This window comes from Scyliorhinus canicula, chromosome 5, assembly GCF_902713615.1.
Source record: "Scyliorhinus canicula chromosome 5, sScyCan1.1, whole genome shotgun sequence".
Taxonomy (NCBI): domain Eukaryota; kingdom Metazoa; phylum Chordata; class Chondrichthyes; order Carcharhiniformes; family Scyliorhinidae; genus Scyliorhinus; species Scyliorhinus canicula.
In genome coordinates this window covers 200,920,022-200,936,760 of record NC_052150.1, presented here as the reverse complement: position 1 = coordinate 200,936,760, position 16,739 = coordinate 200,920,022, and the positions used below count along the sequence as shown (strand labels likewise).

The following is a 16,739-nucleotide window of genomic DNA, read 5'->3' as shown; positions in this document are numbered from 1 at the left end:
AACGTGTGAATCTGTCTTTTAAATGTTTTCAAACGTGATGTATCTTAAACGATTAAGCATTTATGAGCAAGGTAAAGTTGCAGGTGAAATTAAATCTTGTAACAGGATAGCATGAGTGCAGTCAGCAGTTAATTTAGAGAAACTGTAAATGACAGATTCCACTTGTACATTCCTGTGCTGTTTGCTTTGTAAGTGTAGAAACGCACATTTTTCCCCTCTAACCAACCTTGCCCCCACCCCACCAAAAAGGACACTCTCATTTTTATCTCTTTCTCTTTGCACCATCCTTTTCATTGGATGTTGCAAAAATGCAATCTATACCATGATTAGTTTAGGAACAATAGCCTCCTCCATCTTTTATTTCTCTGCAAACTATTTTGTGATCTTTATATGGTCAAGAAGTGTGGACTGATACATTTTGATAGAAAGAATGAGGATACAATTTGATAGAAAGAATGAGGAGAGGTAAAATAAATTAACTGGCACAATTTTAAAGTGGGTGTACATAAATAAATCTTGGAAGATGGTAAAACAAGTCGATATGGCTATTTTTTAAAAAAAGCATCCATGGGTTGACAAACTAGGACATGGGGCTGGATTTTACGGTTTCCAGTGGAGTGAAAAAGGCAGAACGGGAAGCATCTGGTCTGCTGGCTCTCCACTCCGCCATCTCAAGCATCGCACGATCAACTAACAGTCGTCCAGCAGTCGGGTGGTGTTGGGAGGTGTTGGGCGTTGCGCCCAGTTGGGTGTCTGGGGTGGACAAAATGGGAAAGAGGTTTAGGCAGTGAACTGGAAGTCGGCAAAGACACATTTTCAAAAAAATTATTGAGATGTACAAACTTTTACAAACATTGCAGCAAAACAAGGAAATAGAGAAAAACACCATAGGTATCAATGTAAAACAGATACTGCCAACAGCAGGAGACATCACAGGCATCTTGAATATGTTTCCTTCACGGATACAAGACCCATCTGTAGCAAACCAGGACACCTCCCACAGAGTTACATCATACACATCACTTTCAAAGAAAAACAAGAGTTCCAGTGCTCGGTGGTGGCGGGGGGAGAGGAATTACACTACCTTGATACCCTACAACGCAATCCAACCCTTATCATGGCACAAGACAGAACAGACAGTCATCATATGACTGCAGTACCACAAAGACAGGACCAAAGCAACCTCAGACCTCAAACCCCGGACCCAGGGTCTCCCAAAGAGAATCACAAAAAGAACGAGGAGCGAGAAACAAAAACACGAACCACCAGAATCCACCCATCGGGCAAAACGGACAAAGGGGAAGACCCACGTTGGGGCAAAAGACCAACCTGACCCAAGGGAAGAATCGGATAAACCCAAACTTCATCAGGATAACGTGCAGTCCACCTGCAAAAAGGATCAAAGCATGGGTGCTGAGAAGCAAAATTAGAAGAGAAAAATGTAACCCAAAACTGATTAGCTTTAACTCGGGGTCTACTTCGATCATAGCGAAGACAAACTAACCTTTCCAACCCCAACCTTCCACCCCTCACCCCACTCTGGCTCCTTTTATACATTTAGGATAAATACTGCACAGATCCCAAATTCAGCATTCAAAGAACAAAGAACCATGCAGCACAGGAACAGGCCCTTTGGCCCTCCGGTCATGATACCACCCTTGGCCAAAACCATAAAGAGGAACAAAGAACAACATCATGACATGAACTCAGGATTAAATCAGGATAACTAACTGTACAGACCATCTTGCCCACATTATACACCTCCCTGTAAATATAGATTACATATAAATAATATAGAGGTATGTTTGCAGAGACACCAAGATTGGTAGGGTGGTTAGCAGTGAAGAAGGAGGTAGTATGTTGCAGGAAGATGGTTGGTCAGATGGGCAGGGCACTGGCTATGGTACTTAACCCGGACAAGTGTGAGGTGATGCACTTTGAAAGAAGAAGCAGGACTATGTAATCAATGACAGGACATCAGGAAGCTCAGAGGAACAGATGAATCTTTGGGTACTTGTTCACACATACCAGAAGGTGGCGGAGCAGGTGAATAGGGTACTTAAGGCATATGGAACACTTGTCTTTATTAGTCGTGGCATAGAATATAAGAGCAAGGAGGTTATGTTGGAGTTGTACAGAACGTTAGGCTACAGCTGGAGTACTGTGTGCAGCTCTGGTCACCTCACTATAGGAAGGAGGTGTTTGCACTGGAGGGGATTTGGCAGGATGTTGCCTGGGATGGGTAATCTGAGCTATAAGGACAGACTGGACAGACTGATTGTCTTTGGTCGGGTCTATCGGGGGATTATTTTGGGCATACATGGCCATTTCCTCTCAGCTCCGTTGAGTGAGGTAAGGGTGAAATGAGAGGATGAGTTAGGTTATTATGGATGATGAAGCTTGGAGGGAGGCCCTTCACAGGGTCAGCACCGCATCTTCATGTGCTCTGCTAAGTCTGAACAAGGTGGTGCATGTGGCACATTTGATGAAAGCGAGGATGAGTGGGGTGGAAGTCAAGTGTGTGTGTTGATTTCGGGGGCTGGATAACCACGCTGCTATGCTCTGGCCCTGTCCCAAGTTGGTAAGCTTTTTGAACCTTTTTCTTCAACTCGATGTCAGAAATGCTCAATGTTATGAATCCACCATCCTTCAGACGAGGGTGAAGGTGGATTTTTAAGGAGCTAGTCACCTTCCGCTGTTGGAGGGTTTAGTTTAGTTTTTTGGGGTTAAGTTAGGTAGAGTTAAAGTTGCCATAGTGCCATATGACCAGAGGCTACTTTCCCCTTTGAGGGGGAAAGGTGACTGGTGATGATTTAACCTGAAGATCGCCACAACTCAAGTGAGGGGAAAGGTTGAATAATCTCAGTCAATATGGGTTAATCAGCCAGTACTGGTTAAGTTAATATATGCTTTTGCTTGTTAGTCTCCTTTTATTGTGTAACTTTGGTTAATAGTTTTGTATAATTATCTTTATTATGAAAACATTTTAATAAAGATTTAAAAAAAGAAATACTGTCTACTAACATCCACATATTGCAGCAGCAGATTCGGTTGCCTCCTCATACCTGCCGCCGATCACTATCAAAGGTTTCCCCAAGTAACCACTGAAAAATGGAGTGGTCAATGTAAAATTGCCGTCAATTACCTCAGTAATAAACTCAATAGCATTCTTTTTCCAAAATGCCATCCGGGCTTCCAATTTCAGTGTAGACTCATCCTCTAATATTGGAGACTGACAGAATGACACTGGATTGACGACCAGATGTAATCACGCTATATTCTACGTGGGGCGGGCAGTCTGTCAAATTTGTGGCTGTAAAATCCTTCCCATGGAATACAAAAGCAAAGAAATTATACTGCACCTTCATAAATTATGGCTAATCCCCAGTATTGTGCCTGATTCTGGGCACCCCTTATTAGGAATCATGCTGAGGCCTTGAGGGGATTTACTAGAATGGTCGCAGTCGTGCAGGATTTCAGTTATGTGGAGAGACTGAAGAAGCTGGGATTGTTCTCCTTGGAACAGGAAGGTTAATGAGGGGTTCAATGCAGCTATTCAAAATTATGAAAGGCTTTGAGACAGAATAAATACAGAGAAACTTCCAGTGACAGGAAGGTCTCGAACCAGAGGACATGAATTTAAGGTAATTGGTAAAAGAGCCAGCGATGATATAAGGCACACTTTTTTTTCGGCAACGAGACTTGGAATGCACTGCCTGGAAGGGTAGTTGAAACAGATTCCCTTTCAAAAGGGAATTGGATAAATACTTGTAGGGAGAAAAACTGCAGGCTATTGGGAAAGAGCAGGTGTGAGACTAATTGGATTGATCTTGCTGACAAAGGCAGCACCAATTGTGCTATATTGTTATGAGTCTTTAATCTTTGTTATAAAGCAAATTATTTAGGTTGATTAACAAATTGATCCAGTAAGGTAATTTTCCTGCCATTTAAAGAAGAGCGAATTTTAAATAATAAAGTTTCAGAAAGAACGTTCATGTTCTCTTGTGCTCTGTTTTGTTTCCCTCACTCCTAATTCTTTAGGTAAATATTTTTCATTGGCTGACCAACTCAAGTGTCTCCTTATGTTTATCCCAACTGGGTCAAACACTTACTACCTGAAACAAATTGGTAGTTATTATTTATAAAAACCAGTCGAGCTGATTACTAATTTCTATATTTTCTCTCCATTCCTGCAGACTACATGTACCTTAGCCCTGGAGTTATTTGCAGCACAGAAGGAGGCCATTCAACTAATCAAGTCTATACTAGCTCTCTGTAAAGTAAACAAGACAATCCTATTGCTCTGCTCTATCCCTCTAGCCTTGCAAGTTTATTTCCTTTAAGTTCCCATCCATGTTCAGCATTTAATGGAAATCAAATGGGGCAGCACGGTAGCATGGTGGTTAGCATAAATGCTTCACAGCTCCAGGGTCCCAGGTTCGATTCCCGGCTGGGTCATTGTCTGTGCGGAGTCTGCACGTCCTCCCCGTGTGTGCGTGGGTTTCCTCCAGGTGCTCCGGTTTCCTCCCACAGTCCAAAGATGTGCGGGTTAGGTGGATTGGCTATGCTAAATTGCCCATAGTGTCCTAAAAAGTAAGGTTAAGGGTTATTGGGTTACGGGTATAAGGTGGATACGTGGGTTTGAGTAGGGTGATCATTGCTCGGCACAACATCGAGGGCCGAAGGGCCTGTTCTGTGCTGTACTGTTCTATGTTCTAAGTATTTCCGTTTAGGGCAGATTTCAAATCAATGATATTGGGACGTCACCCATATTAACTTACTTATTCTACCCTCATCAATCATAGAAGCCCTACAGTGCAGAAGGAGGTCATTCAGCCCATCGAGTCTGCCCCGGCCCTCTGAAAGAACACCCTACCTAGGCCCACGTCCCCACCCTATCCCCGTAACAAAATAACCCCAACTAACCTTTTGGACACTAATGGGCAATTTAACACGGCCAATTCACCTAACCTGCACATTTTTGGACTGTGGGAGGAAACTGGGGCACCCGGAGGAAACCCATGCAGACACTGGGAAAATGTACAAACTCCTGTGACCCAAGGCGGGAATTGAACCCGAGTCCCTGGCGCTTTGAGGCACTGGTGCTAAACACTGTGCCACCATGTCGTCTACAAATCTAATAGAATTTGTATTTTTTGTCTGGGGCAGTTTAGCACAGGGCTAAATCGCTGGCTTTGAGAGCAGACCAAGCAGGCCAGCAGCACGGTTTGATTCCTGTAACAGCCTCCCCGAACAGGCGCCGGAATGTGGCAACTAGGGGCTTTTCACAGTAACTTCATGTGAAGCCTACTCGTGACAATAAGCGATTTTCATTTCATTTTCATTTCATTTCATTTAAATAAAAACAATGTGTTGGAAAAGCTCAGCATGTCTAGCAACATCTGTGGAGTGAAAAACTGAGTTAACATTTTGTGTCTTGTGTGACCTCTGCAGAGTTCTCGGTTTGAATTTAAACACTAGATATTCTATGAAAGCTGGGCAGTTAACTATTTCATGCTATTTTCTCCATGGCAACACTTCCACCAATTACATTCCACTTGCTAATCAATCAGCACTCTCTTTTCATACAGTATAAATTGTTGTTCCCCCATTACACGGCTACCCTGATAAATGCAAGTCGAAAAGCTCTATTAACATGTCTCTTTTCAGCAATTGAAAGAACTCCTTTTCCATTGCCTTAGCAAAGTTCAAACTCACACTTTCACTTAGGTAATAGGTTCAACAGCCTCTGTTTAGTTTGATTTGGACAAGGAATTAGGTATGAGGTGTTAATAGAAATAAGTAACTCTGAACTATTTTTAAGCACCAGCTGAACCATTTTTGAATCTGACTTACAGATTCCCAGGGTTTAACTGATTTGGGAACCGGGAACCTGCCAGCTTTTGGTATGTTTCCGTCCATGGGCACTAATTTGCAAATGGGGTTGACCCTTGTTTATCACCATTCACAATGATGCTTATTGTTATGGAAATATTTTACTTGTTCCCAATGAACTAAATTAAAGCCCAGCAAGTGCCAATTATTTTGTCATTTTGCCCGCATGATCCTTGACTTCAGATTTAAATGAAACTTTTCAGGTATTGGAACTTATTGACATCCTGTCCAGCTAGCTAACCTCAAATAAGAACCTATTCCAGCTCACAAAATTTATAGTGGTGATGGGGAAATTGTAGTTAGAGTTGAGTTGTGTTATTAAAGATTACAATACGTAGTTTGTACTGAATTGCATCAAGAGTAGCGATTTATGCAGTGTCATTAACATAGGCCAGGATTTATAATAATCTTTATTAGTGTCACAAGTAAGTTTACATTAACAATGCACATAGAAGATAGAACAGTACAGCACAGAACAGGCCCTTCGGCCCTCGATGTTGTGCCGAGCAATGACCACCCTACTTAAACCCACGTAACCCGTATACCCGTAACCCAACAATCCCCCCATTAACCTTACACTACGGGCAATTTAGCATGGCCAATCCACCTAACCCGCACATCTTTGGACTGTGGGAGGAAACCGGAGCACCCGGAGGAAACCCACGCACACACGGGGAGGACGTGCAGACTCCACACAGACAGTGACCCAGCCGGGAATCGAACCTGGGACCCTGGAGCTGTGAAGCATTGATGCTAACCACCATGCTACCGTGAGGCCCTAATGCAGTGAAGTTACTGTGAAAATCCTCTAGTCGCCACACTCCGGCACCTGTTCGGGTACACTGAGGGAGAATTCGAAAAGTCCAATTCACCCCAAGAAGCACATCTTTCGGGACTTGTGGAAGGAAACAGGAGCACCCGGAGGAAACCCACGCAGACACGGGGAGAATGTGCAGACACCGCACAGACAGCTCTGCACAGACAGTGACCCCAGCCGGGAATCGAACTCGGGTCCTTGGCGCTGTGAAGCAACAGTGCTAACCACTGTGCTACCCGTGATTTTTCAGTAATAATGGCAACAAAATTGTTTGCATTCACCATCTGGGAATGGATTCAGGATGAAAATGTGTGTTTTGATTAAAGCGCAGGTGAGACCCATCTCAATTTGGTCTTTTTAAAAAATCCTTTTGAATTTTGCTTATTTTCTATAAGAATGGCTACAACCATAAACACATTTTCAGCCTTAAATTTTCTCCAGTATAGATCTACCCTCCAGGTGTGAGGATGGGGTGTGACTTCAGGTGGATTGAAATGCCCAGAAGGTATGGGGAAAGAATATGGACAGCAGAATTTTGTCAACTGAGTCGGAGGTCTCTCAGAGCTCATCGGCAGATAAAATGGCAGAGGGAGCCTCTGGGACTCCAGCCACTCCACTAACAGCCGAGGTGCTTTCGAGTACCTGGGCGAAGGAATTTGATAAGAACTGGTGGGTTGTGTCGAGGACCTCTGGAAATCAATGGGTGAGGCCTTGGCCTTGGCCCCCACCTGGTGTGCTCTGGAGAAGACCAATGAAATCGTGAAAGCCCATGGAGCCATGATAAAACATGTGGAAGTGGCCCTTTAGAGATCAGATTGCCTCACTGGAAGCGGAGATGTCTTTGGCGGCCAAAGCGAATAAATCATTGAAGGCCAAGGTAAATGATCTAGAAAATTGGTCCAGGTGGCAAAACATTCGAATTATGGGGCTGCCAGAAGGGATGGAAGGCCGAATGACCACGGAGTACGTTGCAGAGGTGTTCGGTAAGATGGTGCTGAAGGGTGGATTCCTGTCCCATTCTGAGTTGGACCGAGCCCACCATGCTCTCTGACAGAGGCCTCATCCTGAGGACCCACTGTATGTGATAATTGTGAAGTTCCATAGGTTCAAAGAGAAAGAGCAGGTTCTGAAAGGGTTGAAGGAGTATCGAGACTTCAAATGGGAAGGTCACGCCATCAGGTTTTACCAAGACGTGGGAACGGAGCTGGCAAAGTGGGAATGGAGCTGGCGAAGAAGAGGGCTGCGTTCAACAAAGCCAAGCCTGCCGTGTACAAGAATGGGAGCCTGGTTCGGTGCGGTGTACCCGGCTCGGCTTAGAGTGTCTTTCGATGGAAAGGACTATCTATTTGATGCGCCTGGAGAGGCGGACTCCTTTGTTAAGAAACAAGGTTGGGTGCGTTGTGATTTTAGTTTTTTGAGTGTTGGGGACGGACATATTGAATTGTTGCATTGTTGGGGTTCCATGTTTATTTTTGGCATTTTCCTGTTTTTGTTGGGGTTGAATTTTCAGTTTGCAGTGTAGTTTGTCAGGTTCTGTTTGGTATAAAAATTTGCAGCTCTGTCAGAGAGCAATGGTTTATGGGATTTTAGTATTTTGTTGTTTGTAACCATTTTCTTTAACTCTAGTGGCTCCTAAGGGTTTGGTAACGAGAGCGGTTTTTAAGGGGTGGCTGCAGCTCATCATAGTAGTTTCTTGGATGATGAACTTAAAGTTCTTGTTTTATAGAATAAAATCATAGAACTTACATTGCAGAAGGAGGTCATTCAGCCCATCGAGTATGCACCGACACACTGAAGGAGCACCCTATTTAAGCCCACACCTTCACCCTATCCCAGTAATTCCACCTAACCTTTTGGACACTAAGGGGTAATGTAGCATGGCCAATCCACCTAATCTGCACATCTTTGGACTGTGGGAGGAAACCGGAGCACCCGGCAGAAACCTATGCAGACACTGGGAGAAAGTGCAAACTCCACACTCACAGTCACCCGGGTCCCTGGAGCTGTGAGGCAGCAGTGCTGTGTTTAGAACAAAGAATGAAGAACAAAGAGCAATGCAGCACAGGAACAGGCCCTTCAGCCCTCCAAGCCTGTGCCGATCACGTGTCCTATCTAGACCAACCGCCTGTATCCTTTTATACCCCGTCTGTTCATGTGCCTATCCAGATAAGTCTTAAAGGTTGCTAACATAGCTGCCTCAACCACCTCACTTGGCAGTGCATTCCAGGCCACCACCACCCTCCGTGTAAAAAAAAACTTTCCCTGCACATCTGTACTGAACCTGTCCCCCCCTCACCTTGAACTTGTGCCCCCTTGTAATTGTCATTTTCACCCTGGGAAAAAGCCTCCAACTGTTCACCCTATCTATACCATTAATAATTTTATAAACTTCTATCAGGTCACCCCTCAGCCTCCGTCTCTCTAGGGAGAACAATCCTAGTTTATTCAATCTCTAATCATAGCTAATATCCTCCATACCAGGCAACATCCTGGTGAACCTTTTCTGTACTCCCTCCAAAGCCTCCACATCCTTCTGGTAGTGTGGTGACCAGAATTGGACACGGTATTGCAAATGTGGCCCAACGTTCTATATAACTAACATAATTTTCGAGCTTTTATACTCTATACCCCTTCCTAGGAAGGCAAGCATGCCATATGCTTTCTTTACCACCATTTCCACCTGTGCTGCCACTTTTAGATTTGTTAGAAGTCGATTTTAAATGTTTGTATTTTCATTGCCTCTATTTGTATGTGTATTTGGGTGTGGTAGCATTCGAGGGTGTGGGGGTGGGGATAGTTTGCTGAAGGTGCCTGCAGATTTTTCTTTGTTTAATCTTCTGATTTGTTTTGACGGCCATCTTGGGTGAATCTGTTGCTGTACTTTTTGCGTATCTTTTGGGTAATCTCTCTTTGGGGAAATGGATGTGTCTGGATTGAGGTGAGACGGGCGAACCCCAATTTGTTCGGTCACCTGGAACGTCAGGAGGTTGAATGACCCAGTGAAAAGGTTGAGAGTATTAATAATAATCGTTACTCATCATAAGAGTTTGATTTCCAATTTGGTGTTTTTGCAAGGCCCCATTTGCGGGCCAGGGACTAGGCATGGCTGTAGAAGAGGTTGGTTGGACAAGTCTTTCATTCAGGCTTCAATGGTAGGGCCAGGGGTGCGGCAATATTAATTAATTAAAGGGTTCCATTTTCTTCCTCTAAGGTCTTAGCTGATCACAATGGCAGACATGCTATTGTCTGTGGCTCATTGGTGGGCGGTAGTTTTGGTTAATATCTATGCCTCCAAACTGTGAATGTACAAATTTGATAATTTGCTGGCCTCACTCCCAGATTTAGATTTGCATCATTTCATTTTGGGTGGGGACCTAAACTGTGCTTTAACCCTAGTCTGGATTGGTTCAAGCCCAAATCTCTGACACTAGCAGGGTAGGTCTATTCTCCCCTCCTGTGGTGGCTGCCGAGTACTCAGTGATTGTGATTTTGAACCATGCCCTGCACTTTGATTTGACACTAGAGTAAGGTCCCTCCCAGCGCCCGCATTGGAGGTTGGACACTACGTTACTAGCAGACATGAAATGTTGTGAATGCGTGTACACTGCCATTGGGGACTATATAAAATTTAATAAAAGTGAGTCAATCCCCTACCATGCTGTGGAAGCACTTAAGGGGGGGGGGGGGAAGAGATTGTCTCCTATAAAGTGCACATGATAAAGACAGCGAGGGTGTCGCAGCAGACTTTGGTGTAACCATTCTTGAGGTGGACCCCCAGTAATCACTTGCCCCAACCCCAGAGTTGTTGGCAATTGGAAAAAGCTGCAAACACAATTCGAGCTATAGTCAACAGGGTGGTGGACCAGCTGCGATGCTCGAGGGGCATGTTTTAAGAATACGGGGAGATGGCCAGTCGCCTTTTAGCTCACCAGCTTATGGGGCAGGTGGCTTCCTGGGAGATCACACAACTATGCAATTCGAGTGACAGTCTGGTTTCTGGCAGTCTGCTTTCCGCCCCACTTCCGGTTAATGTGGCCATTGAATCATTCTATGTGGGATCGATCATGACTGATATCTTAGACAGCTTATCCATCCCGGCAGTGGCGAGACCAATGAGTTGGAATCCCCATTGGGCCTGGAGGAAATTATAAAATGCCTTGGGTTAATGCAGACTGGTAAAGGCCCTGGCCCGGATGGCTTCCCCATTGAATTGTACAAGACGTTTGCAGAGCAGTTGGTGTCTTTAAACATGTCCAGAATTAATGATTTCTTATCCTGAGGGTCATGGCCCTCACACAGGCCTCTACCTCCTTGATCCCCCACTGCTAGTGTTTATACGAACGCCCTGAACTCTGGTTACTTCCCGTTGAATAGGGGCATGAGACAGGGGTGTCCACTGCCTCTGCTCCTGTTTGCTTAGGCTATAGAACCGCTTGCTATAATGCTGAGATCCACTATTAGATGGAGTGGGATAAATCAGGGAGGGCTGGAGCATCAGGTATCCCTTTACACAAATGACCAACTTCTCTATATTACGGACCCAGTATCCTCTTTGGACAAGATAATGAAGCTGCCTAGGATTTTTGGCTCCTTTGGTTGCAAGCTGAACTTGGGACAAGAGTGAAAGTTCCCCGGTCAATCCCCGGGGAGGAGAGCCCAACTGGGAACGCGACCGTTTTGTCTTGCTAAGACAAACTTCATTATCTGGGTTTCTGGGTGGCCTGCAATTGGGCCTCATTTCATAACTTAAATTGCACTAACTGGGTGATAGTGTCAAGTCAGACTTACAGAGGTAGGATAACCTCACCCTGTCCTTGGCGGTCAGGTTCAGACTATATAAATGAATGTGCTACCAAGATTTTTATTTCTTTTTTGGCGTCTCCCTATTCCTCCTCCTCTCTCTCTCTCTCGCTCTCTCTCTCGCTCTCTCTCGCGCTCTCTCTCGCGCTCTCTCTCTCTCTCTCTCTCTCTCTCTCTCTCTCTCTCTCTCTCTCTCTCTCTCCCCAAGGGATAGACAATCGGGGGGCTTGGCTGTACCCAATTTATTGTTTTACTATTGGGTAGCCAATATTCAGAAGATATTGTTGTGGTTCAACCATCCTGATGTCATATGCGGACAAATGGAGGCCAACTCCTGTACTGTTTCTAGCCTTGGCGTAATAGTTACTGCATCGTCGCCTTTCTGTCTGGTGAGACGTTCCCTGAATGCAGTGGCGGTGTCCACCCTGAGAACTTGGAGGCAGCTTAGGCAGCATTTCAAGCTTTGTTTCCTGCCTTCGCTAGCCCCCACCTGCAGCAAACGCCTTTTTCTGCCAGTCATGGGAGGGGAAAGGACTGGAGACCTGTTTGTGGAGGGGAGGTTTACCAGTTTTAAGGAATTGTCAGAGAAATTCCAACTGCCTGGTTCCAATCTTATCGGGTTCTTTCAGATTTGTGAGTTTGCAAGACTTTCTCTGCCTTTCCCTTGGCACCACCCTCTTCCCTGTTGAAGAGGATCTTGTCTTTGGCCAGATGTCCTGGAGGGACTATTTTGGCCATATCCTCTCAGCAGAGTCAGCTTCGTTGAGTAAGGTGAGAACAAAATGGGACGGTGAATTGGATCCCATTCTGGATGGTGAGGTCTGGAGGGAGGCCCTTTTGCAGGGTCAATCACATGCCTTCATGTGCTTGACTAAGTTTGATTCAATTTAAGGCGATGCATAGGGCGCATCTGGCTATAGCGAGGATGAGTGGATTTTTCTCTGGGGTGGAGGGCATGTGTGAGCGCTCTTCTCAAGGGGCTGGCTAACCACACTCGTGTTCTTATCTTGATGCAAGTTGGTAAGCTTCTGGGCTCCTTTGTTCAACACCATGTCAGAAATGCTCAACGTTGATTTGGATCCATGTCCTCTGGTGGCCATTTATGAGGTATCAGACTCAGCAGTGCTTCAAACGGGGTGAAGACGGATGTCCTTGCCTTTGCCTCTTTGATAGCTTGGAGATGAGTGGAGGCTTCCAACTCCGGTGCCTCGGCTTGGTTGGGTGACCTAATTTCTTTTCTACATTTGGAGGAGGTTAAGTACACCATTAGAGTCAGTAGAAGGGTTCTACCTAAGGTGGCAGCCGTTCACTGCCCTTTTTGAAGACACTGTCAGCTGTTCGGGGCTTTAGTTTAGTTTTTTTGGGTTAAAGATAATGTGTTTTTGCTTGATTGTCTCTTCATTTGTGTAATTTTGCTTAATTATTGTTTAATATTTTAATAAACATTAAAAAAAAATGTTTCCATCATTATCACTGCACCCATCTGATATCTATGTTGTATAATTCAAGTTAGGAACTCTAACAGATTCTCTGTCTCTGCCCCCCACCCTGTCCGATTTCCACTTGAATGTTCTTCCACAAACACTTTCTTTCCTAGTCCAATGCATCTTGGCAAATTTAAATCTGTCTTTTGCTTTATCTACATTTTACTGCCATCCCACTGACCCTGATTTCTTCCATAATCAAAAACCTGGCTAAATCTGTTTCTAGACAGCCCCTTGACACAAGATAAATGCATTCTCGAGACTACTCCTAGCATGTCAAATTATTTGTGTTCTCTGGCTTCCGTCTATTTTTTCAGCAAACTTGTTTTATTAATCCCGGCCTTTTTTTTTGTCCAGCCATCTCTAACAGATTACCTTTCCAGTTAAAATCCATTCTTGAAAGGGCATTTCTCTCCTCCCATTTTTCTCCTAACATCTAGTAAATATGAGAAGCTTGGCAATGGTAAGGAAGAACTATACTTTTAAAAAAGCACAGCCCAACCTGCCCATTTATGTTCACCTATTAACATTCTGCTATCTTCTGAAATGAAATGAAATGCGCTTATTGTCACAAGTAGGCTTCAAATGAAGTTACTGTGAAAAGCCCCTAGTCGCCACATTCCAGCGCCTGTTCGCGGATGCTGGTACGGGAGTTGACCGTGCTGCTGGCCTGCCTTGGTCTGCTTTCAAAGCCAGCGATTGGCCCTGTGCTAGACCAACCCCTTCAAGGAATGTATTCCTTCAAATAATTTCTGTTCCTCTATTAATGGCAGAGTTGACAGGAAGCACTTGGTCTTTTTACTTTAAACTAGTACAGAAGAACCTGCGTTAATTTAGCACCCTTCATGATCTCAGACATGATGGTGGCACAGTGGTTAGCACTGCTGCCTCACAGCCCCAGGGATGCTGTCCCTGAGTCTGCATGAATTTTCTCTGGGTGCTCCGGTTTCCTCCCACAGTTCAACGATGTACAGCTTAGGTGGATTGGCCATGATCAATGCTCAGGGTTGTTGGGGTAAGGTGGATGAGTGGGTCTAGGTGGAGTCCTCTTTCGCAGGGTGGGTGCAATCTTGATGGGCCAAATAGCCTCCCTCTGCACTGCAGGAATTCTAGGACATCCCAAAGCTCTTCATAGGCAATGCTGGTGCTTTTAATGTGCAGTCACTATTACAACGTGGCAGCCAGTTTAGTGATGTTGATTGGAGATGGATATTGGCCAGGATATCTAGAGGACAGACTCTTGGATCAACATCTCATGTGAAAGGTATCATGTCCAAATGTGTGCTACTTCATAATGCTGTACTCGTATAATTGTCCAGATTATGTGCTCGGGTCTCTGGAGAGGATTGAGCCCACCCCTTTCTGTTTCGGCTGTGAGTGCTGCCACTGAGCCATGGCTGATTTCATTGGAGTAAATACGAAGTCATAGTATGCACATGTCTCACAATATTTAATTATATTGATGTGTTGTGCTTGAGGCACCAAGTTAAACCATATTTACTTTGTTCAGAGTCATAAAATGGTTACAGCACAGAAGGCCATTCAGCATGTGTCAATGCTTGTTCACTGCAAAACCAACTCGTTTAGTCCTACATCCCTGACTTTTTCTTGTAGCCCTGCAAATTTTTCCTCCAGATAATTATCCAATTCCTTTTTGAAGGTCTCCAATAAATCTGCTTCCACATAGTCTCAGACAGTGCATTCCAGATCCCAACCATGCGCTGCGTAAAATATTTTTCTTTACGCCACTGTTGCTACTTTTGCTAATTACCTGAAATTGGTGTCCTTTGGCTCTTGATCTTTCTCCCAGTGGGAACAGTTTCTGTCTATCTATTCTGTCCAGATTTCTTATGATTTTAAATACTTCTAGCAAATTGTCTCTTGATCTTCTCTTAGGAAAACTACCACCCCAACTTCTCCAATCTATCCAGCTAACGGAAGTTCCTAATCACTGAAGCCATTATCATGAATTGTTTCTGTACCATCTCTAATGCCTTCACACCGTTTCAAAAATATGGTGCCCAGAGCTGGGCATTCTGTCCAACTGTGGCTGAGCTAAAAATGTTTATTCTTTGAGGAAATAGCAAGCAAGGTGGATAAAGGGGAACCTGTTGATGTGGTGTACTTGGATTTGACAAAAGCATTTGATAAGATGCCACATCAAAGGATACCAAACAAAATAAGAGCTCATTGTGTCGTGGATAACATATTAGTATGGATAGAGTATTGGCTAGTTAACAGGAAGCAAAGTATAAGGATAATTCATTTTCCGCTTGACAAGCTGTAACTCGTGGAGTGCCACATGGATCAGTGCTGAGTCCTGAACTATTCAGTTTATATTAATGCTGACTGAAGACACCAAATGTGTGATGGCTAAATTTACTGATGATAGAAAGATAGAAAGGGAAATAAGTTGTTAGGAGGACATAGGGTGGAATTTTCCCAGCCCGCTACGGCGTGTTTGATGGTGGGCAGGAGTGGAGTATCTAGTGGAATCCAAAAGGACAGAAACTCGCAAGAGTAAAGTCTAGTTGTAATTCTCCCAATGGCGGACTGGTCAAGGCAAGGGGTGAAATGTGTAAAAGAGGGCTGTGCAAGGAGGGGAGGGGGGGGAAGAGAGAGGAGAAGGGCAAGGGCAGGCAAAGGGGCAAGGCGATGGATGAAGAAGACACACAATGGAAGACAAAGGGATGTCCAAAAGGTGGGAAACGACCCCGGCAAGGTTGCATGAAAAGCTCACATACAAGGGAGTCAAATGGATACCACATTGTTTTCTGGAAGGAGATGCACAAAGGAAGGAGATAGACAAAGACTCCAGAAGCATTCGGTGTAGGCCCAAGTGGGGCGAAGACGCCTTGCAGATGCTGGACTCATGGCGAGGGTGGTTGAATTAAGGAACAGACTTCCTCGGAAAGGCAGCCAGCATAATTAAGGATCCCACACACTCCAGACATGCCCTCTTCCACCTTCCTTCAGGAAAAAGATACCAAAGTTTGAGGTCATGTACCAACCGACTCAAGAACAGCTTCTTCCCTACTGCCATCAGACTTTTGAATGGACCTACCTCGTATTAAGCTGATCTTTTCTCTACACCTTGCTATAACTGTAACATTATATTCTGCAGTCTCTCCTTTCCCTATGTACGGTATGCATTGTTTGTACAGCATGCAAAAAACAATACTTTTCACTGTATACCAATAGATGTGACAATAATAAATCAAATCAGATCTTGGCTAAATACGTGGCTACATTGGTGTAGCAGGAGGGAGGGTTTCAGATTTCTGGACCACTGGGATCTCTTCCGGGGCAGATGTGACCTGTACAAAAAGGACGGGTTGCATCTGAACTGGAGGGGCACCAATATCCTGGCTGGGAGATTTGTTAGTGTCACTCTGGAGGATTTAAACTAGTATGGCAGGGGTGTAGGAACCAGAGCGCTAGCTTAGAAAGTGTAAAAACTGAAGGGGAAATAGAGAACAAAAACAAGAGAACAACATCACCCTGTCTGCTTAACGTGGTTTGAAGTGTATTTGTTTCAAGACAAAGGGGGTATAGCAGGTAAGGCAGATAAACTTAGAGCACTTATTATTACTTGGAATTACGATGTTGTGACTATCACAGAAACATGGTTAAAGGAAGGACAGGAATGGCAGCTGAATGTTGGAGGAGATAGATGCTTCAGGAGAGATAGACGGGGATGTAAAAGGGGTGGGGGAGTAGCATTACTGATTAAGGAGAATATT

At 44.5% G+C, this 16,739-nt stretch overlaps 1 protein-coding gene across 6 annotated transcripts in view; it reads left to right on the top strand.

Moving 5' to 3' along the window:
* zmynd11 (zinc finger, MYND-type containing 11) overlaps positions 1-16,739 on the top strand; it is a 254,526-nt gene that overhangs the window by 116,688 nt on the left and 121,099 nt on the right. The window lies entirely within an intron of this gene.